The sequence below is a fragment of the Sturnira hondurensis genome, unplaced genomic scaffold, assembly GCF_014824575.4.
Source record: "Sturnira hondurensis isolate 20B ecotype Veracruz unplaced genomic scaffold, ASM1482457v3 Scaffold0009244, whole genome shotgun sequence".
In the NCBI taxonomy this organism is placed as follows: Eukaryota; Metazoa; Chordata; class Mammalia; order Chiroptera; family Phyllostomidae; genus Sturnira; species Sturnira hondurensis.
In genome coordinates this window covers 6,396,376-6,419,537 of record NW_028081875.1, presented here as the reverse complement: position 1 = coordinate 6,419,537, position 23,162 = coordinate 6,396,376, and the positions used below count along the sequence as shown (strand labels likewise).

The window sequence follows — 23,162 nt, the reverse complement described above, 5'->3', positions numbered from 1 at the left end:
TTATACTTCTTTTGTCTGGAAGCTCCTTATTTGGCCTTCCATTTTCATTGAGAGCCTTGGTGGGTAGAGCAATCTTGGTTGCAGGCCTGTGGTTTTCATTACTTGGAGTATTTCTTGCCATTCTTTCCTGGCTTAGAGCATTTCTATTGAGAAATCAGCTGCTAGCTTTATCGGGGCTCCTTTTTATGTTATTTCCTCTTTCTCCTTTGCTGCCTTTAAGATTCTCTCTTTGTCTTGGAATTTTGCCATTTTAATTATGATGTGTCTTGAAGTGGGCCTCTTTGGATTCCTCTTGGTTGGGACTTTCTATGTTGTCTGGATTTGTGTGACTTTATCTGTCATCAAATTATGGAAGTTTTCCATTATTCTTTTTTGAATAGGTTTTCTGTCTCTTGCTCCATTCTCCTTCTGGTATCTTTATTATACAGATAGGTTACATTTCATGTTGTCTTGCAGTTCTCTTGCCATCTGTTCATTGTTTCTCAGTCTCTTTTGTTTCTCTTGCTTTATCTGGGAGTTTTTTTTCTATCTTGTCCTCTAACTCACTGATTTGATCCTCTGCTCCATCTATCCCTGCTTGTAATTTCTTCTGTTTTTATTTTTGACATTTTATTCATTTTCTCCTGATGTTTGGTTATAGTTTCTATTTCATTTTTATGCTGATGTAGTTCTCACTCAGTTGCTGGTAGTTGTCTTTGAGCTCCTTGAGCGTCCTTATAGCCATTATTTTCAATTTTATTTCTGATAGTTTGGTTACCTCCATTTCATTTAGCTCTTTTAGTGGGGAGTCTTCCATTCCTTTTGATTACATGTTCTTTGTCTCACCATTTTAGATGACTCTTTTGTTTTTTTCTGTTTCCTGATATTTTGCTTTGTTTTTGCTCTTTCTTTGTAGTGTGAACTTCTATGGTAGGCATTCTATGAAGTTCAGTGGTATGGTCTCTCATCTCCTTGACTGGATGCTCTTGGTTTGCCCTTTCTTATGCTTGTGTGGGCTCTCTTGTTGTACTTGGTGTTTTGGTGTTTCCTTTATTGGTGTTTTTTCTCCTCCAGCAGGTATACTGATATTCACAGCTCCCACATATCCTTGTATGTGATCAGTGGCAGGTAGTAGGCAAAATGAATTAAAACAGCAAGAGAGTATTCTATGGGATTTTAAGTACCAGCAAGTAGAGAAGAGATAAGAGAGTCTTTGGATAAGTATGGTGTTAATTATAATATTTCACCCAATTAGTGACTTTTTATCAAAGGTGAAAGAGAGATAAGACTCTTATTAGAGGGGAGGATGATTGTGAGCTGAATCCAGGAAACAGAGTGCTTGTGCAAGATTATATGATAAGATATAGTGAGATTAAAGTATAGAAAGTATAGTATGAGAGAGAATAGAGTTCACCACAACAATAATGATGCTCAGGGTTAAAGTGAAGTGGGCTAAGATCCTGGAGGGTTTTGTGTGGTATGTACAATTGTATGGAATAACAATTACTTACAATAGTACTGGAACAACAATAATATGATACGAAATAAATGACTTGGATAAGCAGATTATGAAGTACCCAATCAATCATTGGGAGTTATTGGAACATGGGTGAAGTGAAAGAAGGAAAATTAAAATACAATACCAAGAGAATAAGCAATGCAATTAAACAGGGAAATAAATTGAGTAAAACTAAACATAAAGAAGAGAAATTTTAAAAAATACTAATAAAATAAAAGTGGTTAAAATAATTGCAAGATAATAATAATACACATACACAATAAAATGCCAGCTCTGTGAGATAGCAAAGTGAATTTGTCTCAGTTTCTCAGTTTTGGGGGTTAGCCTTGTGCTTCCCCTTTTGATCTGTCTCTGGACCCTTTGTAACTCGTGTCTTATCATTTCACTTGGAGGAAGAAAAAAAGAATAGAAAGAATGAAAATGACAACAAAAAAGAGGGAGTGGGAATAGAGAGGATCCAAAAAGAAAAAAAAGAAGAAAAGAAAACCCTCCTGCTTTTCTTTATAGTAATAAGCCTCCTGCTGCATTTAAGCTTGTTGAGCAAGTTATGCTGATCTTCCTTGATGCTACAGGAAGAGGGGGCCAGGCTTCGCTTTTCTCCCTTCCTTTGGTTCTGAGAAGATGGGGACCAGGTTTGGGTCACACTATTCAGTTTCCTGGCCTCCTGCCAGGGTCTTCCTTGAGCTGCCAGGCTCAAATCAGTTACCCAGCTACTTAGAGGATGAGTCAATCACTGGTGTGGAGCTTGAGACAAGTGGGTCACACAGTTCCCCCTACTACTCTCTGTGTCCACAATGCCAGACAGTTGGGGTACAGTTCCCCTCCTCCACTCACTCTGGATGTGAGCAGGTCAAGACAGGTGGAGTGAAAGGTTCAGCTCATTTACTGTCTTTGGGCTAGCTGTGCGAGACTAGCAGGACACACAGTTCCCCTCTGCTGCTCACTCTGGGAGAGTGAAGCTGAAATCTTTTGGGGGGAACAGCAGCCACTGCTGGAGAGTTCCTTACAAAGCAGCTGCCCACCATTCTTAACAAGCATACTACACAGCTCCACTTTTTCTACCAGTCATGAGACTATCCAAATCAGGATCCCACAGGGTCCAATTCTTTCCTTCTCCAGGTGTCACTGGCACCTCAATTGCTCTGGTGCCATGGTCCACAGTCCCAGTGGGTGTGTACCACCTCTGTGTGTCTCCCACTTCATCTCTACTTCCCCTAGTGACTTTCAGCACATAGGTCCTTCCTAGTGCCAGGCTGCCCTCTCTGCTCTGGTAGGGGAGGGAGCTGGTGCTCTAACTCTCCTCCCCCTATCCTGCAGCAGGCTCCAAGCCTGGGGCCACAGCAGCCTTGGTCCTGGTGCAGATTCCAGGGACCTTACCATCTCAGTGCACTCTCCTCATTGTCTGTTTTTCAATGTCCTCTGCAATTTTTTGCCTCCAAACTTCATGTAAGCTGGGATTCCATTAGTTATTCACTCTGTTCCTTGGAAGATAGGCTAGGTGTTCCAGCTGGGCACAATGAGAATTGGGCTCCACTCCCACCTACTTCACTGCCATATTCCCAGTCTAATTCTGTTGTTTTTGTCTGAAGCTGACCACTGGATGTGTTGATTCTGGAACTCTTTGGAAAGACCCTGGTGCACACCTATGTCAGATGCTGCCTGTTCCTGATTCTGTGCAACTTGTTTGGAGCTATCAGTAATTCACAGCTTGTGGCTTCTTCTGCTGGGCCTGGGTCATGCAAAAAGGACTAAGTTAATGCAGCAAGGTCATCTTTTACCAGCACCAGGCATGGGTCAATGAAAGTCGCAAAGTGCCCAAGATCCACCTCCACCTGTAGGCTGCCTATTAGGCTTAGTCACTTAAAGAGCCTCCAACTGTACTCCTGAGCAGGGCTTAAGCTCCACAGGGTAGAGCAAAAGAGAATCTTGGGGCTGGGCTTGTTTCTTCTTCCCTGGCTGATGTTGCATGGAGAGCAGTGCTCTGCTGGAGAAAGATGGCTTATACACTATGGTAGAATGACTCAGCACAGGGATTCTGGTGGCTGACCCTTTGACTCACTCCTCAGAGATAGCCCCAGACTTTGCTCACACAGCTCTAGTCCACTCTGTTTGTCCATAGAAGCCCAGGGTAAGTGGCTGCAAACAAAATTTTTTGAATTGGCCCTTTAAGAGGATGACTCTGGCTCTAGCCATCTCTACCTGGTGGAGAGAAACCCTGCTGCTTTTCACAGATGGATATTATGAGGGCAACTTTCTTGGTTCTGGTGCTTTGTGCTGGGGATCTCAGCTTTGGGTTTAGACCCCACACTTCTCAGGGGGAACTCCCCCACAGATGAGATGTACCTTTAGAACTTCAGCTTCTACCCATGGGAGCCCAGCTAGCCCTCTCACACCTCCACATTTCCTACCAATCTTAATGTGGCTTCTTCTATATGTGTTTGGTTATAGGGCTTCTCTCCAGCTAGTCTTCAGTTGGTTATTTCGGATAATTTTTCTATAAGTTAATCGTAATTCCAGTTTGGTCCTAGGAGGAGGTTAGTGTAGCTTCTACCTAAAACACTGCCATTGTAGATCTCTGCCTCTTTTTCCCTATGAATGTTTACTCCCTTAATCATTAAGCCCTAGGACAATGAGTTTGTGGCCTGTATCAAATAATCTTAGGCACAAAGCATTGGGTCCATTGACTAAAGAGACAGAATTTCAATCAAACTAAAGATAACATCTAAGCCTCGGTTGTGTTTCACTTCCAGACACAGAAAACTGGTCAAACCCAGATGAGCTTTGGTTTTGTAAAGGACTTTAAAAATTCTAATGCTACCTAGCTGATTCCTTTATTTTTTAAACATTTGATTTTGTGTAGCTTATATTTTCAAATATTTATTTAAAACTTATTCATTTTAAAATTATAATTGAAATCAATATTATATTAGTTTCAGCTGTATAACATAGTGATTGACATTTATATAACTTATGAAATGATCACCATGATAAGTCTAGTAACCATCCATCACTGTACAAAGTTATTACAATATTATTGACTATATTCCCTATGTTGTATACTCCATCCCTGTGATTTACTTGCAACTGGAAATTTCTACCTCCTACTTTCCTTCACATTTTTTGTCCAACACCTTTACCCCCACCCATCTTGGAACCATCAGGTTATACTCTATATCCATGAATCCATTTCTTTGTTCATTTGTTTTCTTTCTTAGATTTCGCATGTAAGTGAAACCATATAGTTTATTTCTTTCTCTGGCTGATTTATTTCACTTAGGGTAACACTCATCCATGTTGTTGCAAATGGCAAGATTTCATTCATATATATAGAAAAATAAAATAGTTTGTCCAGAAAGTATCAAGCCAGCCATGTAATATGAAAAAGAGACATTTATTGAAGAAGATACAAGATACAAGAAATATTGTACATAGGACAATGGCACCTCAGTCACCATCAAAGTAGGCACCTTCGGACCTCACACACAGTTCTCCCAATTGCCATCAACTGCCCTATCGTATTTTCCTGAATCTTATCGACAGTATGAAATCTCTTCCCTTTCAAAGGACTGACTAGTACAATGAAGTCATCATTGTTCGTGCACATGCATTCCAATCCACTCTCCTTGGCTGCCAGGTTACATTGATATTGCACAAACTGTTCTCATTATATTAACAATGGCTGGACTTTTTCTGGACAGATCTTTCCAGAAATATATATATATATATATATACAGACGTGTGTTTGTGTGTGTATAAAATAATCTTCTTTATTTGCCTGGCTGGTGTGGCTCAGCGGATTGAGCGCAGGCCAGTGAACCAGGGGATCGCGGTTCGATTCCCAATCAGGGCGCATGCCTGGATTGCAGGCCAGTTCCTGGCGGGGGACGCATGGGAGGCAACCATGCATTGACGTTTCTCTCCCTCTCTCCTTCCCTTCCCCTCTAAAGGATAAATAAAAAAATTTTTTAAAAATCATCTTCTTTATTTATTGATGGACATCTAGGTTGTTTGTGTATCTTGGCTATTGTAAATAATGCTGCAATGAACATAGGGGTGTTTATATCTTTCCAAATTAGTGTTTTGGAGTTCTTCAGATAAAATACCCAGATGTGGGATTGCTGGGTCATATGGTAGTTCTAGTTTTGGGGGGTGGTTTTGAAGAATTTTTGTACTGTTTTCTAATGTGACTGCACCAATTTACAATCCTGCCAACAGTGCATGGAGTTTCCCTTTTCTCCACATCCTCACCAATACTTGTTCTTTGTTGACTTTGATAATAGTTATTCTGAGAGGTATGAGGTGTTATCCCATTGTGATTTTGATTTGCATTTTCCTGATGATTAGTGATGTGAGTCTTTTTGTATGTCTGTTTGCCATATGTATGTCCTCATTGGAGGAGTGTCTATTCATGTCCTCTGCCCTTGTTTTAACTTTTATTTATTTTTTGATGTTGAGTTATATAAGTTCCTTATATATTTTGTTTATCAGCCTCTTATTTGATATACCATTCAAAAATATCTTCTCCTATTCAGTATGTTACCTTTTAGTTTCATTGATGGTTTCCTTTGCTGTACAAAATGTTTTTAGTTTGTTGTAATTCCATTTGTTTATTTTGCCTTTTGTTTCTCTTGCCTGAGAAGACAGACCCAGAAGAAATATTGGTAAGACTGATGTCAAAGTATTTGCTGCCTGTATTTTCTTGTAGGAGTTTTTTTGTTTTAGGCCTTACATTTAAGTTTTTTATCCATTTTTGAGTTTATTTTTGTATATGGTGTAAGAAAGTGGCTTAGATTCATTTTTTTGCTTGTATCTATGTAGTTTTAGTTGATCTCTTTCTGGGTTATATTTATCAACTTGCTAATATTTTTTATAAATTTAATGTCTTCATTTTTTGCTTTTACTACATCTGATCAATACTTTGAAAATATTTGTTTTATTTACTGAGGGCTTTAAATTTTTTTAAAGTTAGTGGAACATATAACTTTCTATATACATTAGAATTTGGCCTCGGAATAATTCCAATAGAGAGTATATCACGCACATCAATATCCCATGTCCACTAGGCATCCTGGAATTGACTTAGCCATTTCTCTAGGCATGAAAAATACCCAAGCACCCCATACATTGAAGAAGTGACAGTAACTGTGTATCACGGAGCTTCCAAGAAGATACATTAACAATAAGAAAAACAAGAACACAGAAAGGGCAAGAGGTGAAAGTGGTCATTTCTTTCTAACATCTCTCATGTTTAAGAGGCAAAATTTCTCACAGACTTATAGGTATCTATTTTCTGCTTCTCTAAAATTGATGAAAAATTTTAAGAATCTGTAATTATATTTATTTTCAAGGAACTGTAGATTGGGTAGCAACTGTACTATTGTCCCATCAAACTCTGAAAAAGAACTAGCCAGAGAGGAAACACTGCACGGGGGGAAGCAAACTCAAGGGACACAGTGTTTTGAAAAGAGTAGACAGATGTGTTTTCCTTCCTCTTCCTTATAAATGAATTTCCCTGCTGCCATATCATTCTTATGGTCCTAGGGAAGGTGTGGGGAAAAGGTGAGTGAAGAAGGAGATGCCTGGCAGAAAGAAAGATGAAATAAAGCACTCAGGTTAGAAGAGTCACTGGCGGAGAAAAGAGGGACAGATGTGGGGGACACCAGAGGCCACACTTGGTGTTCTGGCTCCCTGTTATAGGTCAGAATCCCTGGGGTAGAAGATAAGTTGATGAAAAAACTGCAAGCCATGAGGGCCTGTGCTCTGGCCCCTTGTGGGAATTCTGGAAGGAGACTGCTGTACAGGATGGCTCCAGGTCTTCTCGAGCATGCTGTAGCTGGGTAGAAGGGCCAACAAGGCATAGTCATGCATTAGAAGATGGAAGGAGTTAATATAAGGTGTCACTTACCATGGGAGCAGCGAAAAAGAGAGTTGTGTGGGTGTTCATTGGGTTGACCATGGAGAATCTTGGAAGGGGTGATATGAGCCTGCCCTAGAGGTTGTAAGGAAACAACTTCATCCAGGAGGGCAGCAGGGTCATGATCTTAGGTCTTAACAGTATTGACATTTTCTGCAGATCTTAGGCATTAATTCTTTGTGGCTTTCTGAGTGAGACTTGAGGTGTCTGTAGTGCTTGTGAGAGCTGAGGTAAGACCAAGTCAGCCAGGAAGGGTCTCTTGCCTGTGAGTAATAGAGTGCCCCTCACAGGTGTGCACCAGAGCCCAGGTGCTGATTCACACCAGCCACCTGACCACAGAGGCCCCTGAGAACTCAGAGAGCTGTTTTGACACCAAGATGAGACAGTGTGGCTGTGCATTCAAGATTACCCAGCTGCTTATTCAGCAGGATGGAGGTTTGTGAGGAAGTTTGGATGAGCCCATGGAAATTCAGAGGACACATTTTTTTTTTTGGTACAGTTATGCAGTACCATCTGGTTTTTTGACTAGTTGAGGGAGAAAACCCATTTATTTATTGACAGTTAGGTGTCCACTTGCAATTATTCAAATCAGAGATTATGTAGTAAAGGCCTGGTGGCTGGTGCTGACATCCAGGTATGGATGGATATAAGTGACGGGTCTTCTGAGCCTTCATTCTGGCTGACTCTGAGACACGCACAGCCAGCTAAGAACCAGAGAAGGTCTGTGGCACCCTACTTCTGGGATTTTAGCCATGGTCCTGGATTGTGGGCCCAAATAAGGGGCTAGACTAAAGGACAGCTATTACTCCATTTATTTGGGTGTTTTGTTGTCCATGGGCTTTTATTGCCCCTTCTGATGAAATTTGTCATCCCGGTCACCCCACAAAATCACCACCCAATATTCAAATTTCTTGAAGAGCTTAATTAAGTAATGACAAACAGAAAGTGACCTTGGCATTTGCTCTGCAGTACAGAAAAACAGCAGTCACGACCCCTCCACACCTCAATGAGGGGAGCTGCAGTTTTCATTTGCTTTTCTTAAAAAAAAAGAGAGAACCCTAGGGAAGCTGACAGACCCTAAAGGGAGAAGCTTCGAGTTTTCAAGGCATGAGAGGGAAAGAAAAGGCAAAAGAAAATGGAATGAGCCCTGGCTGATGTAGCTCAGTGGATTGAGTGCGGGCCTGCGAACCACATGATCGAGGTTCGATTCCCAGTCAGGGCACATGCCTGGGTTGCAGGCCAGTTCCCGGTTCCTGGTTCCCAGCAGGGGACGAATGAGAGGCAACCATACATTGATATTTCTCTCCTTCTTTCCTTCCCTTCCTCTCTAAAGATAAATAAATAAAATCTTTTAAAAAATGGAATGAGAAACTTCATGATATTGGGCATATTTTTTTTTAAATGAGTCAAAAACCTTCATGGTTCAGAGGAAATTCCCAGTATATTGACATTTCCCTATCACACTGCAAATGTTGGTTATTATTTATTAAATGGATATGAAACTGTTAAAATTAACCTGTGTTTTTGTCCTCTGTTTCATTCCTTTCATGCTCCCTCAACTCATTGGGAGGATTTTTTCCCCTTTCTGGCTCGCAGCTAGAGGAGCTAGGGCAACTTCTCACTGAAAGAATGTGGTTTCTCCTTTTGGTTGCAGGTATTGCCTACTTTAAATATTTACTTAACTGTCTTCATTAGGGTGTAAGAGGACCATGTTCCTAAGCAGTGCTTCATATTTCTGTCCTCAAATGTCAACGCACTTGAAAAACAAACAAGGAAATTGTTTTAGAAGCTGCCATCTATTTGACCTTTATCTGAATAGTAAGACATGCCCTGGCTGAGCATATTTCTTCTCACTAAGCTGAAGCAGTTTGTGTGTGTTTGTTCTGTTAAAAGGAAATTCCATCACTTTTCACTGTTTTTCCCTTGTAGAATATAGAATCACTTTCATTCTCAGAGTTTCACTTTGCTTCCTTGTGTCAACATTGATCTCTGTGTACTGGTTTTTAATGGTATAAAATGAGCTGTGCCTCTGAGGTGATGTTTTTTTTTTTTTCTTTTTAAATTTATTTTTATTTTCTTACCTTAACACATTGACTAAAATCTTTAATAAACATTGAATAGAATAGCAGATAACTTTGTCTTAGTCTTGACCTCAGAGGTAAGTTTTTAATATTTAATCAATAAATATGATGTTTACTGGGTTTTTTTCCAATTTTTTTTATTTAATTATTTTTCAAGTACAGTTTTCTGTCTATTACTCCTATCCCATCCCACCCCCCATCCTCCCAGTGATGTTTTTTTTTAACTCAAAATAATTTTTTAGTGGTTGCCCTAGAGTTGGCAATATACATTTTAAACTAACCTAAGTCCACCTTCAAATATCACTGTATCACTTCATATCTATTACAGGTACCTTACAGAAGTATTTACCACATCCTGCCTCCCATCCCTTAACACTACTTTTCATATGCTATATAAATGAATACATTGTTACTATTATTATTGTATAAATATTTTAGGTGAATTAAGAATAAAAAAGATCTTATTTACCTTAATTTCTTCTCTGAAGCTCCTCAGTTCACTATGTGAATCCAAATTTCTGACTTATATTGTGTTCCTTCTGCCTGAAGAACTTCTTTTTAGGATTCTTTGCAGTGCAGATCTAAGAAAGTCTTTATTTCTCCTTCACTTTCGAAACGTAATTTTGGTGGTATAGAATTCTCAATCAGTGTTTTTTTCTTTCAATACTTTAAATATTTTATTCTACTCTCCTTTTGGTTGCATAGTTTCTTCTGAAAAGTCCTCTAATTCTAATCCTCATTCCTCTCTGGGTACAGTGGGTTCATGGCTATTCCATGTGCACCCCTTCCTGCCTCATCGTCCTGACCCCAGACTTTATACAAGATTTTCTGTTTTGGTTTTTTTTTTGCAATTTGTATATGATTTGCTTAGGTATGATTCCTGCTTGGTGTTCTCTAAGCTTCCTGGATCTGTGATTTGGTGTTTTCTGTCATTAAGTTTGTAATGTTGTAGGGCATTCATTAATTGGAGTGTTTCTTCTCTATATTTGCTCCTTTCTCTTTCTGGTATTCTAATTATATGAGTATTAAACCTGTTGTAGTTGCCCCACAGGTCTTGGATGGTCTGTTACTTTTTTCTCCCATTCTTTTTTCTCTTTGAATTCAGTTCAGAAAATTTGTATTGATCTATCTTCAAGCCCACTGATTCATCCCTTGACTATGTCTATCAAAGAATTCTTCATTTCTATTACAGTGCTTATATTTTATTTCTAGCATTTTCTTTTAATTCTTTCTTGGAGTTTTCATGTCTGCTTACATTACCCATCTCTGCTTGTACATTGTCTACTTTCTTCATTAGAGCTTTTAACATATTAATCATACTTATTTTACTTTGCCTGATAATTTCAGCATTTGTGTCATATCTAAGTCTCAGTCTGAGTTTGCTTTGGGTTTTCTGAGCTTCTGGAATCTTTAAATGTATGTTTTCTAGTACATTTGGGAAACTTTAAGCAATATTTCTTCAAATATTATTCCTTGCCCCATTCTCTCTCTTCTTACCTGTAGGTAAGTGGAAAAGAACCAGTCAGAATAGCAAGGAGGAAAAAAGAGAATCCAAAAAAAATGAGTTTAAGGTACTTTTGGGGACAACATCAAGTGTATTGACTTCACATGATGGGGGTACCAAAAGGAGGAGAGAAAGTAAGAAATTGAAAATCTATTTGAAGAAATAAATGACTGAAAGCTTTTTAAACCTGGTAAAGAAAAGAGACATACAAGTTCAGGAAGCGTAAAGAGTCCCAAATAAGAGGATCCCAAAGAGGCCCATACTGAGGCACATCATAATTACATGCCAAAGGTTAAAGACAAAGAGAGAATCTTAAAAGCAACAAAAGGAAAGCAGTTACCTACAATGGAACTCCCATAAGACTGTCAACTGATTTCTCAACAGAAACTGCAAGCCAGAAGGGATTGGCACAAAATATTCAAAGTGATGAAAGGTGCTACAACCAAGATTACTCTACCCAGCAAAGCTATCATTTAGAATTGAAGAACAGAAAAAAACTTCCCAGACAAGAAAAAGCTAAAGGAATTCATCACCACTAAACCAATATTACAAGAAATGTTGGGAGATAATCCCTGAAGAAGAAGAAGAAATGAGAAGAAGGGGGGGAGGAGAAATATGAATATGAAAATAACATCCAATGGAAAAAATCTTACTGACAAGGGTAAACATAATAAAAGAAAGGGATGAACGAAAACTAAAGTTAGTACAAATGTTAATAGGCAAAAATAGGAAGATCATGTGTAATTACAACAGTAATTTAAGAGATATACACAAACACATGCACATATACACAAGAAGTAAAAAAAAAAAGTGACCAAACATGTTGAGGGAGTGAGTAAAAATGGTAGTGATTATAGAATATGTTCAACTTAAAACCATCAACTTAAAATATACTGTTATAAACATAGCTTGGTATATATGATAACCAGAAACCAAAAATCTACAAGAGATATACAAGAAATAAAGAGAAAGGAATGCAAACATAACAATACAGAAAATCATTAACACAGAGAGAGCATGAGAATAAGAAACAGAGAATTACAAAACCAAGTAATGAAATGTCAATAACTACATACCTGTCAATTAATTTAAATGTAAGTGGGTTAAATGCACCAATCAAAAGACAAATGGCTAAAGAAGATGTGCTGCATATGGACAATAGAATATGACTCAGCCATAAAAAGTGAAATGCTACCATTTGTGACAACATGGATGGACCTAGAGGGTATTATGCTAAGTGATAAAAGTCATCCAGAGAAAGACAAATACCATATGATTTTACTTATATGTGGGATGTAAAGAATAAAATAAAGGACAAACAAAATGGAGATTGACTCACTGATACAGAGAACAGACTGATGGTTATCAGATTTGGGAGAGTATTCAGGGACTGTGTGGAAAAGGTGAAGGTATTAAGAAGCACAAATGGCCCTGGCTGGTGTAGCTCAGTGGATTGAGCGTGGGCCTGTGAACCAAAGGGTCATGGTTTGATTCCTGGTCAGGGCACATGCCTGGGTTGCAGGCCAGTTCCCAGCAGGGAATGCACAGGAGGCAACCATACACTGATATTTCTCTCTCTCTCCCCTTTCCTTCCCCCTCTAAAGATAAATAAATAAATAAATAATCTTTTTTAAAAAAGAATTTTCAAAAAAAAAAGAAGCACAAATGGACAGTTACAAAATAATCACAGGGATGTAAAGTATAGCTTAGAGAATATAGTCAATCATGTTGTAAGTCTATGTGCTGTTAGGTGGGTGCAAGACTTGCCAAAGGAAAAATAAAACAGATTAAAAAATAAATTAATTAAATTGAATACAGTTTAAAATTCACTTCCTCCATCACAGTAGCCACATTTCAAGTGCTGAAGAGCTACCTATGGCTAGTGGCTGCAGAATGATTCGATCATTGCAGAGAGTTCATTTGGCCAGCATTAAGTAGAGGGACTAAGATTTTGAGACCATCATTAGAACCACTGTAAGTTCTGTAAGATTGGCATGGTTAAAAATATACATATATGAAAAAAATATATACATATATGCATGAGAAACAGATGGGGTAGAAATTAAAAAAACCTAATTGCTTTCAGACTTTGTTACTTCCACTATTAGGTAACATCAGGTTTTTTCCTGCTTGCTTTATTATATTAGAAAAGCTTTACTTTATTAATTAGAAAATTGAATCACTGCCTCCATGTACTCATCACCAAGCAGTCACCATCAACATTCAAGCATCGGAAGAGATTCTCTATTTTGAGAACTAAGTGGAGAGCTCACTGGAATCTCTAACAATGCTAGAAGGTCTGAGTGAATCCTTCATTGATCATTGACTTTCTAGCAACTTTCGTGTTTTTCATAGAATAGCCTTTCTTTTCTAAGTAAATGAATTCAGATTAGATCCCTAGCCATGACCTGAAATAAATAAATGACTCTTTTGAGAGTCTTTTGGAGAGCAGATCTGTGGTTTTGGTATATCCTAACTCTAGCACTTTCCTCTTGTGGTTGCTCTAATGGCCTGAAGCCAGAAGCAGATCAGCTGGCCGTCAGCATCTTTGAGTGACTCAGCATTTCAACAGACTATTGAGGACTCCTGGTCCTGCATTGTTCTCCAATGTTTCTCTGATGTTTCCAGGGAGTTAAAAAGAACCACTCCAGCAGCTTATTTCATTAGGCTAGGAAGTTGTGGTGCTAAGTTATCAGATACTTCTTACTGCTGCCTGTCAGGTGTCCCCAGCCTACAGGCCATGTCTGGCTCTCAAATAGTTCACCTGGCTCACAGTAACATAAAAAAAATTGCATTTGGAAATGGATGTGGTCTTCTCAGAGGGAGGTATATTTTCTGTGTTCCAGGGTTTCTAAATTTCAAGCACCCATGTCCACTCTTTTAGAAAATCATGTTATTTATCAACTTGGACATGACTTCTCACATCCCCGCTCATGCTTCCAGCTATGTGAGCCTCATGATCTCCACCTGCTCCCAGTTGATAGCCAGCAACTTGGCCCCTAGGTTTTTCTATAGTTATGTTTAAGAAGTTGAGAGAGAACATTTGTTAAAAGTGATGTTGGAAATTAAAAGCATCTACTGAGCAATCCATGTATTGTGATGGGGCAGTGACTTAAGGCTGGACAAAAGGCTCTGGAATGCAGTTTGGAAACTAATTCCTCATAATACTAATGTTGATATTATGATTAGGTCTGTCTGTTAGAGCTCCCAGTAGTAGCAGTTAGTTCTTCAATTATTTACTTCTAAATTGAATCTATTGGGGTGACATTTGTTAATAAAATTATATGTTTCAGGTGTACATTTCTATAATGCATCATCTGTATAGTGTACTGAGTTCACCACCCCAAGTCCAGTATCCTTCCATCACCATTTATTCCCTCTTTACCTTCTTCTATCTTCCCACACCCCCCTTCCCCTCTGGTAATCACCATGCTCTTGTCTGTGTCTATGAATTTTATTTTTCCCTTACTCCTTTCACCCAGCCCCCAAACCCCCTCCCTCTGACAGCTGTCAGTCCATTTTCTGTATCTATAAGTCTGTTTCTATTTTGTTTGTTAGTTTATTTCGTCATTAGATTCCACATATAAGTGAAATCATATGGTACTTGTCTTTCTCTCACTGGTTTATTTCACTTTGCATGGTACCCTTCAGGTCCATCCATGCTATCATAAAAAGTAAGGTTTCCTTCTTTTTTAAGGCTGAGTAGTATCCCATTGTCTAAATGTACCACAGCTTTTTTTAATCCACTCATCTACTGATAGGCACTTGGTCTGCTTTGGAGCACCGTTAGTTCTAAAGACATATTTAGTTGTAAACCCAAGATTAAATACTGTATAAAGTCCCTATGCCTGAGTGGTTTACCTAAAAACCTTGAGAACTCCTGGGCTGAAACCTTTCAGAATTTCTTCCAATTCTCTGATTCTGTAGGAGGGAACTAGAATTTCTAAATCATCTTTCTCATATAAAATTTCTTTTAAAAGCTGTTTTTATTACAATTTAATATTCATCTATTATAGAAAAATTCAAAGATGACAAACTACTAAAAAAATAGAAGTTATCTGCCATCTCACTATACTAAGGTAGTAATTATTAACATAATGCTTTTATAACATTTTCTCTAAGCAGTTAATTTTGTTCTCTTTCCAAAGTTAGAGACATACTGTATATTTAATGTTACCTGCATTTGTCACTTAACAAAATATCATGAACACTTTCTAGGTCATTTATTCTTCTATAGTAAACCTTATCATTTTCACCTGCACATCAAATATACGAAGCATACATTTATAATCCCAATGCATTAAAACATGTAGAATATTTAATAGGAATAAGTATAAAAGAATAATGTATTCAAGGAGAATCTCAAAGCTCATTTTAGGTCCAAAAAAAAGGTTTTAGTTTGTACCAAGAAGATGGAGTTTGCCAGAGGTCACTATGAGAACCAATTTCAGTATTTCTGTTACTAGTATTGCAGCTTAGAAGAAAAGTAATAATAGGCCTTAGAGTTATGTGTGGGTTCACATATTGATTAAAATACAGGAAAAAAATAGACTGCTTCTCTCGACTTACAAATGGAAGTAATATGGTTCCCAGGAACTATGTTTTATCTCCTCTACCCTCTGGTGGACTTTCAGGTATCTAATGAAGTGATTCAGGACCTTGACAGGTGGGTTTCAGAGCATGAGGGTAGGCCTTGGGGGAAGTTTCAGTCCCTTGTTTGGGTCCAGAGAGAGCCAAAGAACATGGACTAGGGGGAAGTTGCAATTAGCCTTTATTTAGTGGGCCTGTGGACCTCAGTATCAAGCTGGGATTAGGAATGAAAGGCTATTAATTCCATTGAGGCATTTGCTCATTATTAATTCCTTAAGAATGTGGCCTGTGTTCAGTGCATCTGGAGGCATTTTCACAGACATAGCTTCACCACATGCAGCCCCGTTACCATAATCTTTGACTTTTACTGAAGTTCATCCAATTAGAATTTAGATCTAAGGGAATAGAAACTGCTCAGTTAAGTTTAGGATTTATTCAACTCTTGAATGGCAAATACCTGCCTCACAAATCTTGGCAAGACAAGATGGTTGTAGCCTCAGATTACAGAGGGAAACTCAAGACACTTGGGCCTTTTATATCAAAGGATGTACCATACTTCAGGCAATTAGAGATACCTGAAAATATCCCAAGAACATGTGGTTAGTTTTCCCAGTCCCTGTGCTTTCTTTAGCCTAGCACCCCTCTGCCTCCCTTATTGGTAAGAGGATTTGGAAATGAGGCTTTGTGTCTGTTATTAAGGAATTAGTCTGTTTTATCTCTTGTCTAGTATGTGGCTATAAAGTTGTGTATGATATATCTTTTTTATCCTTTAAATATGTATAAAATCTGTACTGATGTTGCCTGTTAGATTCCTGCTATTTGTAACTTTTGTCTTTTTTCTTGTCTGGCAAGAGGTTTATTGATTTAGTTTTTTTTTTTTTTTTGGTTTGTTTTAAAATTGATTTTAATTTAACATAGTTTTATTTCTGTATAGTGCCTTTTATATGTTATGTAATGAAGTAAATGAAATCATGTAAGGATATTGCTGATACCCATAATTTAGGATTTAGAAGGTCTCTTTCTTTGGTCTCAGATTGTACCTTTTTCTCTTCTTCCTTTTCTTTTCTTTGTCTTTGCATTTTTTAATTGTTGTTCAAGTACAATTGTCTTCATTTTCCCACCACTACTTTCCCCCACCCCACCCACTCCTATCTCTTACCCTCAATCCTTCTCCCTTTGGCTTTGTCCATGGGTCCTTTATACATGTTCCTTGATGACCCTTCCCCTTCTTTCCCCCATTTCCCCCTCCCACCTCCCGTCTGGTTACTGTCAGTTTGTTCTTTATTTCAATGTCTCTGGTTATATTTTGCTTGTTTGTTTGTTTTGTTGATTAGGTTCCACTTATAGCTGAGATCATATAGTATTTGTCTTTCACTGCCTGGTATATTTCACTTAGCATAATACTCTCCAGTTTCATCCATGCTGTTGCAAAGGGTAAGAGCTCCTTCTTTCTTTCTGCTGTGTAGTATTTCATTGTGTAAATGTACCATAGATTTTGGATCCATTCATTTGCTGATGGGCACTTAGGTTGCTTCCAGCACCTTTCACTTTTTTATTTTCCTTTTTGTTTTTCTGTTTGAAATTTCACTTTTGTTCTTTTTATTATTCCCCTACTCTCCTTGTTCTGGGTTTACTTTGCTTTTATTCTTTTAGTTCCTTTGGGTGGAAACTCAGATTATTGACTTCATAGCTTCCTTCTTTTTTTTCAGCCTCCCTTATACTTTTATTGTAATATGATAAGTAAACATATTAAGATAGTAAATTTCAAGATCTTTAAAAAATGGTTTTACAGTCCCAATGAGATTTTAACTTCAAAGAATGGTCTATATTCAACTGTTCTAATTTAAATTAGAATCTCCAGTCTTTCTAAACACCCCACTAAGCCAGATTATTTTAAACATTTTCAAGTACTTGAAATACAAAATGTGCACAATGTAACAAAAGAAACATTAACACTGTTAGTTTGATTCTCTTAAGCTGTTCCACACAAAATTCTAAATTTTCTTGAGGTGGTAGATAATTACTTACCCAATAAAAAGATAGGTGAAGATCACTGTATTTTGCCATGTATTTTGCATACCTGTGGTTTTGGCCCAAACTTTCAGTAAAAAAATCTTTTGTTTTAATTTTTAACTCAATTATTTATTTACTTATATTTAGAAACAAAACAGATTATCCTATTCCAGGGTATTGTTTTGCATATGGATATCGTTGTTGCTTTCTAGAGCTATACCTGTAATGCATAAGCATAAATAAAAGAATTAAAACCATTTATATAGATAAGGAATTAGTACTATTCATATATAACACGCATGCTTATTTTTCCCTCAGAATTTTGGGCTAAAGTGTGCATTATACATGGCAAAGTATGGTAGCTTCCCAAGTAATATGGTGGTGGTGGTGGTGGTGGTGTGGGGAGAGTGAAGACCATACCTTCTTTTGTTTTAATTTTAATATATTTTATTGATTATGATATTACAGTTGTCCCATTTTTTCTCCCCTTTATTCCCCTTCGCCCTGTACTCCCCCTCCCACCATCATTCCCCCAACTTAGTTCATATATAAGTTATTTGGCTTCCCCATTACCCATATAATTGTTAACCACCCCCCATCTGTTTTGTACCTACAATTTATGCTTCTTATTCCTGGTACTTTTTCCCCCATTCTCCTCCCTCCTGCTCCCTACTGATAACCCTCTATGTGATCTCTATTTCTGTGAATCTGTTCCTGTTCCAGTTGTTTGCTTAGTTCATTTTTTTGTTTTTTTAGGTTCAGTGGTTGATAGTTGTGAGTTTGTTGTCATTTTACTGTTGATATTTTTTATCTTCTTTTTCTTAGATAAGTTCCTTTAACATTTCACATAATAAAGGCTTGGTGATGGTGAACTCTAACTTGACCTTATCTGGGAAGCACTTTATCTTCCCTTCCATTCTAAAGGAAAGCTTAGCTGGATAGAGTAATCTTGGGTATAGGTCCTTGCCTTTCATAGCTTTAAGTACTTCTTTCCAGCCCCTTCTTCCCTGAAAGTTTTCTTTGGAGAAGTCATCTGATAGCCTTATGGAAACTCCTTTGTAGGTAACTATCTCCTTTTCTCTTGCTGCTTTTAAGATTCCCTCCTTATCTTTAATCTTGGATAATGAAATTAAGATGTACCTTGGTATGTGCTTCCTTGGGTCCAATTTCTTTGGGACTGTCTGAGCTTCCTGGACTTCCTGGAAATCTTATTTCCTTTGCCAGATTGGGGAGGTTCTCCTTCATTATGTTTTTAAATAAATTTTCAATTACATGTTCTTCCTCTTCTCCTTCTGGTACCCTTAGGATTCAGATGTTGGAACGTTTAAAGTTGTCCTGGAGGTTTCTAAGCCTCTCCTCATTTTTTTGAATTCTTGTTTCTTCATTCTGTTCTGGTTTATTTCTTCCTTCAGGTCCACACTGTTGATTTGAGTCCTAGTTTCCTTCCCTTCAGGGGAAGGAACACACTATTGTTTGTTCCCTGTACATTTTCCTTTATTTCACTTTTTATAGCCTTCACTTTTTCCTCTATTTTGCAACCATACTCAACCATTTCTGTGAGCATCCTGATTACCATGTTTTGAACTGTGCATCTGATAGATTGGCTATGTCTTAATCACTTAGTTTGTTTTTTCTTTTCCTCTGTGTTTTGATCTATTCTTTTATTTGGCCCATATTCCTTTGTCTTGGTGCAAAGGGGCAGAGCCTTAGGTATTTGCCAGGTCAGGGCAACACACATCAATGACTTATGATGCTGTATGTGGGGGAGGGGTCTGAGAGGGACAATGCCGATTGCTTGGCTCTAGGCTGGCTTTCCGTCACTTCCTCTGCTACCCACAAGCAAATTGGACCCTTGTGGTGCTGATTTTCAGGTTGTTGACTTTGTGTACATTCTAGGGCCCTGCGAGTCTCTCCAATGAACTCCTGTAAGGCTGGAAGTTTCTCCTGCTGCCTCAACACCCACGGGTTTTTTCAGTCAGAGGTTTTGTGGCTTTGTTTCCCCTTTCTGGAGCCCTGGTTTACTCAGTCTGTCTTGCTCTCCAGTTCTTCCTCCTGGTTTATTCACACACAAATGTGGGAATACCCACTCTGCCAGCCACCACCTCGCCAGCCCCAGTCCTCCAGCCACTGCCTTGCCATGAGTCCTTTCTCCTCCTGTTGGCCATCTCTGCCCCTCCTTCTGGACTGGATGAATGTTTCTTTAACTCCTTGGTTGTCAGACTTCCATACAGTTTGATTTTCTGGCAGTTCTGGTTATTTTTTGTTTTTAAATTTGTTGTTGTCCTTTTGTTTTGGGGGGGAGGCCAAGTGTATCTACCTATGCCTCCATCTTGGCCAGAAATCCCTGTTCTTTTCTAATATAAGGACTTAATGCTATGAATTTCCCTCTAAACACTGCCTTAGGTGAGTATCCCAGTTTTGTTATATTTCATTTTCATTTTTGTTCACTTTAAAATGTTTTCTAATTTGCCTTGTGACTGTATTTTGTTGTAGAAACCATTTAGAAGTGTGTTGTTTAATTCCCAGATATTTGGTTTAGTTACCTTTTTGAACTCTAAGTATGAAGTTCTAATACATTGCAAACTTTTTGGTGAAAACGCATTTGAATTTATAAATGATAACATTGCATATTTTTTACAGTAAAGTGAAACATTGTCATGTTATTTACATTGTATGAACTTCAAAAAACATTATCCTAAGCTATTTTATCATGCTTATTAATATTTTTAAATTGGATTTGAAGGCAAATATTGGGACCCTTCTGAGTTATGTCTTGTTTTTGTTCTTTTTAGTGCATTATTATTGGGTGAAGCTGGATTCTGAAAAATTCATGAAAGATGCTAAACACTTAAACTGCTTCAAGAATTCGGAATAAATCGTGAAAAGGAAGACAGGAATAAGAAATCAGGAATCTGAACAGCCCTGCAAAAAAACACCAAAGGAATGTTACCATTTTCTGTTGTTGCTGTTGTCTGATAGAGGAAGTGGGCGCTGCCAGTGCAGGGAATGTGCCCTGTGATCATGGCAGCAGGGCATACATCTGTGCCTCACCCACAAGAAGGTTTTGTTGGGCCCTATATTGTCTTTGCTTACTTTTGGAACAGGCTGGCTCAATATAATTTGTCATCAAGTTCTCTTTTCTCACTGTGGTTTATTTCTGTGTATCCATTATGGATGGGTCTCAAATGCATTCATGCTGTCCATGGTTTTCCCAACATTGGACAAGCCAGTGCCCAAGAGAACAATCATCAGTGATAATGTATTATGTGAGACTTTTGCATCTTGTAAATTTTCTCTGTTTTCTAAAAAGAAATAATAAAACTCTGAACCTTAGCAGGTTATAATTTGTTTTCAAATAACCCTCTTATGAGAGGCATTCCCTTAGTGGCCCACATAGGCCTCTGATTCCCAAATGAGAGACTGTATGATAATTTGTAGTTGATTACATTTTACTTGGACATGAGGTGGTAGGAAAGGGTAGTGTGGGTGGGAAGGAAATCCAGTTACAGAATGGCCAGATGACTGAGACCAAGTATGGCTGCTGTATCTGATTTATCCACCTTTGAGAGGTAGGGGTAAGGCTTAGCATATTAGGCCATACAGATGCCCCTTTAACTGGAATTGCATGGTTGTCCATATATCCAGGCTGCTATAGCTCCAGTAATATGAAAAAAAATCACACTCTGCCAAAGAGTTTCTCAGTCATCTTAATCTTCTAGTGGCATAGCTATAGTTATCATTTTTAGACATTATATGATATTAATAGTAATATATTTTATATAACATTTATAATACATTAAGTGATTATATTGAACAGAGTTATCCTCTCTTGAAATACTCCTTGCTTACCAATATAAGAGACATCCTTATTTGGCATTTTTTATAATGCTAAAACTATCTGTGACTTTTATAGTAACTCTGAGTCACTCTAGTCTGACCCAATTGTCTACTTCAAATAAAAACATAGAAAATATGGGGAAAAATAAAAAGCTCAAATCACTTCTTCAATGTACAATTAAGTAGTTGGAATATGGAGTTGAAAAGGAACTTGCCAGATTGGTATAAGCTGAATTGGTACAGATGGCCCAGTATAATGCATGGTAGTTTAAATCTCTATTTGGAATCATTGCATCCCAGATGCAAACCCCTGGTCAGCTCCTCCAGCCCTATGGACCGCAAAGTACAAGAAGCTCTTCTGTTTGAGTTATCCAAGTAGGCTTTTACAAAGTGAATTCAAATTCACTTTGAAGTTACTTGAACCTACAGTTTTGTAAATTAGTTGTAAGGTTGAAGACTTGCTGAACAGATTTGCCATACATTTCCTTGGCACAACATTTTATCAGCACCAGTTATGGAACAGCTGCACCTTGTCCTTGTGGTAATGGGTAATGAGGATAACACAGAGAGAAGAGCTAAGGTGCTTGATGTTTGGATGGTAGTAATATGATAGACTCCCTTATAACCCATAGTCTAGTTCCTGGATGACATTTCTTTCCCTTTGTTTTTGTTTATTTTATTTTAATTGTTCATGTACAGTTTTCTGTCTTTTACTCCCATCCCAGCCCACCCTCACAACCCTCCCCACTCCCTCTCATGTCCAGCTGCCCTAGTTTTTGTCCATGTGTCCTTTATACTTGTTCCTGTAAACCCTTCTTCTATTCCCCTGAAATTCCCTCCCCTCTCCCCTCTGGTCACTGTCAGCCTGTTCTGTATTTCAGTGTCTTTGGTTATATCTTTGCTTGCTTGTTTGTTTTGTTGATTAAGTTTCTGTTATAAGTGAGATCATATGGTATTTGACTTTCACCACCTGCCTTATTTCACTCAGCATAATGCTTTACAGTTGCATCCATGATGTTGCAAAGGGTAGGAGCTCCTTCTTTCTTTCTGCTGCATAGAATTCCATTGTGTAAATGTAACATAGTTTTTTGATCCATTCATTTACTGACAGGCACCTAGGTTGCTTCCAGTACTTGGCTATTATAAATTGTGTTGCTATGAACATCGGGGTGCATAGATTCTTTTGGATTGGTGTTTCAGGGTTCTTAGGATACAATCCTAGCAGTGGAATTGCTGGGTCAGAAACATTTTTAGTTTTCTTAGAAAATTCCATAATGTTTTTCATAGTGGTTGTACCAGTATGTAATCCCACCAACAATACACTAGGGTTCCCTTTTCTCCACAACCTCTCCAACGTTTGTTGTTTGTTGCTTGGTTTATGATAGCCATTCTGACCAATGTAAAGCGGTATCTCATTGTGGTTTTAATTTGCATCTCTCTGATAGCTGGTGATATTGAGCATCTTTTCATGTGTCTCTGGATCCTATGTATGTCTTCCTTGAAGAAGTGTCTGTTCAAGTCCTTTGTCCACTTTTTAATTGGGTTGCTTGTCTTTTTAGAGTGGAGTCGTGTGAATTCTTTGTATATTTTGGAGATTAAACCTTTGTGTGAGATATCATTGACAAATATGTTTTCCCATGTAGTTGGTTCTCTTTTATTTTAATATTGTTTTCTTTAGCCACACAGAAGCTTTTTATTTTGATGAGATCCCATTTATTTATTCTT

General features: G+C 38.0%; 1 protein-coding gene across 1 annotated transcript in view; it reads left to right on the top strand.

Moving 5' to 3' along the window:
* The window catches only part of DTD1 (D-aminoacyl-tRNA deacylase 1), a 275,745-nt gene extending 254,812 nt beyond the window's left edge, over positions 1-20,933 (top strand). The window contains exon 6 of the mRNA XM_037057031.1: positions 20,393-20,933. The gene's annotated coding sequence lies outside the window, so the exon portion shown is untranslated. The remainder of the gene's footprint in view (positions 1-20,392) is intronic.
* The last annotated feature ends 2,229 nt before the right edge of the window (positions 20,934-23,162 follow it).